This window comes from Mesoplodon densirostris, unplaced genomic scaffold (assembly GCF_025265405.1).
Source record: "Mesoplodon densirostris isolate mMesDen1 unplaced genomic scaffold, mMesDen1 primary haplotype scaffold_37, whole genome shotgun sequence".
In the NCBI taxonomy this organism is placed as follows: Eukaryota; Metazoa; Chordata; class Mammalia; order Artiodactyla; family Ziphiidae; genus Mesoplodon; species Mesoplodon densirostris.
Window position 1 is genome coordinate 7,115,363 of NW_026778196.1, and position 3,408 is coordinate 7,118,770.

Genomic DNA, 3,408 nt, shown 5'->3' on the forward strand with positions numbered 1-3,408 from the left:
CATGGAACATTGTGATAACAGGGGTGAGGGAGGATTGTGATGACTAGTGATGGAACATTGTGATATCTCATGTGAGAGAGTATTTGGATGAGAAGTGCATGGAGCATTGTGATTACAAGGTTTATGGAGCATAGCGATGACAAGGTTGTGGATCATTGTGGTGAAAAGCGCATGGCACAATTTGATGACAAGGGTCATGGAGCATTGTTCTGACAAAGGCATGGAGCATTGTGATGACAAGGGTCACGGAGCATTGTGGTTACAAAGGTCACAGAGCCTTGTGATGACGCGGGCATGGATTGTTGTGATGACAAACGTTATGAAGCATTGTGATGACTGTAGTCACGGAGCATTGTGATGACAGGGGTCATGGAGCATTGTGATGACAATGGCATGGAGCATTGTGATGCCAAGTGTCATGGAGGATTCTGATGACAAAGGTAATGGAGCATTGTGGTGACAATGGTTTGGAGCATTGTGATGACAAGGATCAGGGAGCATTGTGCTGACAAGTGCATGGAGCATTGTGATGACAAGGGCATGGATCATTGTGATGACAAGGGTCATGGAGCATTGGGCTGAAAATGTGCATGGAGTATTGTGATGACAGGGGTCATGGAGCATTGTGATGACAAGTGAATGGAGCATGTTGATGACAAGGTCTTGGAGCATTGTGATGAGATGACCATGGAGACTTGTGATGAGAAGTCTAAAGGAGCATTCTTATGAAAAGGGGCATGGAGCATTGTGATTACGGGGGTCTTGAAGCATTGTGATGACAAGGGCATGGAGCATTGTGAGGCGAAGGCCATGGAACATTGTGATGACATGCGTCATGGAGCTTTGTGATGACAAGGGCATGGAGCATTGTGATTACATGGGTCTTGGAGCATTGTGCTGACAAGGGTCCTGGAGCCTTGTGATGACAAGGCCGTGGAACATTGTGATGGCAGGGGTCATGGAGCTTGTTATGACAGAGGTAATGGAGCATTGTGATGAGAAGTGCATTGAGCATTGGTCTGAAATATTTCATGGATTATTGTGATGAGAGTGGGCATGGCGCATTGTGATGACAAGGGCACGGTACACTGTGATACATGGGTCATGGAGGATTGTAATGACAAGGGCATGGAGCATTGTGATGAGAAGGGCATCGAGCATTGTGATGACAAGTGCCATGGAGCTTTGTGATGACAAGGGCATGGAGCAATGTGATGAGAGGGTTCATGGAGCATTGTGATGACAATGACATGGAGCATTGTGATGCCAAGGGTCATGGAGCTTTGTGATGACAAAGGTCATGCAGTATTGTGAAGATAGGTGTCAGGGAGCATTGTGATGACATATGTAATGGCCCATTGTGATGGCAATGTCATGGAGCATTGTGATGCCAAGTGTCATGGAGGATTCTGATGACAAAGGTAATGGAGCATTGTGAATGACAATGGCTTGGAGCATTGTGATGACAAGGGTCAGGGAGCATTGTTCTGACAAGTGCATGGAGCATTGTGATGACAAGGGTCATGGAGCTTTCTGATGACAAGCTTGTGGAATATTTTGATGACAATGGCATGGAGCATTGGGATGAAAACGGCATGGGGCTTTGTGATGAAAAAGGCGTGTAGCCTTTTGGTGACAGGTTTCAAGGAGCATGCTGAAGACAAGTGTCAGGGAGCATTGTGATGACAAGTGTATTGAGAATTGTGATGACAATGGTCATGGAACATTGTGATGAAAAGGGCATGGAGTATTGTGATGACAGGCATCATGGAGCGTTGTGAGGACAAGTGTTATGGAACATTGTGATCACAAGGGTTTGGAGCATTGTGATGACAGAGGTCATGGATCATTTTGATTTCAAGGAGCATGGAGCATTTTGATGACAAGGGCATGCAGCAATGTGATCCCAAGGTTCATGGGAAATTGTGATGACAACAGTAATGGAGTATTGTGATGACAAGCGCCTAGCGCATTGTAATGACAAGGCCATTTAGCATTTTGCTGACAAAGGAATGGAGCATTCTGATGACAGGTGTCATGGAGCACTGTGGTGACAAGAGTCCCGGATCATTATGTTGTCAGGTGTCATGGAGTGTTGTGATGACAGTGGTCATGGAGCATTGTGATGATATTGGTCATGGAGCATTGTGATGATAAGGTCATAGAGAATTGGGCTGAAAATGTTCATGGAGTATTGTGATGACAGGGGTCATGGAGCATTGTGATGACAAGGGAATGGAGCATGGTGATGACAAGGTCTTGGAGCATTGTGAGGAGATGACCATGGAGACTTGTGATGACAAATCTAATGGAGCATTCTGATGAAAAAGGGAATGGAACATTGTGATTACTGGAGTCTTCGAGCATTGTGATGACAAGGGCATGGAGCATTTTGAGAAGACCATGGAACATTCTGATGACATGCGTCATGGAGCTTTGTGATGACAAGGGCATGGAGCATTGTGATTACATGGAACTTGGAGCATTGTGATGACAAGGGTCATGGAGCCTTCTGATGACAAGGCCGTGGAATATTATGATGGCAGGTGTCATGAAGCATTGTTACGACAGAGGTAACGGAGCATTGTGATGAGAAGGGCATTGAGCATTGATCTGAAATGTTTCATGGATTACTGTGATGAGAGTGGGCATGGCGGTTTGTCATGAAAAGGGCACGGTACACTGTGATACATGGGTCATGGAGGATTGTAATGACAATGTCATGGAGCATTGTGATGAGAATGGCATCGAGCATTGTGATGACAAGTGTCATGGAGCTTTGTGATGACAAGGACATGGAGCAGTGTAATGAGAGGGTTCATGGAGCATTGTGATGACAATGACATGGAGCATTGTGATGCCAAGGGTCATGGAGCTTTGTGATGACAAAGGTCATGGAGCATTTTGATGACAAGTGTGTGGTGCATTGTGATGAGAAGGGCAGGGAGCATTTTGATGACAGGGTCATGCAGCAATTTGATGAAAAGTGTAATGGAACATTTTGATGCCAGGGGTTATAGAACATTGTGATGCCAGGGGTCATGGAGCTTTGGGATGAAAAGGGTCATGGAGCATTTTGATGACAGGGGTTATGGAACATTGTGATGTCAGGGGTCATGGAACATTGTGCTGATAAGGGGATGTAGCATTGTGATGACAGGGGTCATGGAACATTGTGATAACAGGGGTGAGGGAGGATTGTGATGACTAGTGATGGAACATTGTGATATCTCATGTGAGAGAGTATTTGGATGAGAAGTGCATGGAGCATTGTGATTACAAGGTTTATGGAGCATAGCGATGACAAGGTTGTGGATCATTGTGGTGAAAAGCGCATGGCACAATTTGATGACAAGGGTCATGGAGCATTGTTCTGACAAAGGCATGGAGCATTGTGATGACAAGGGT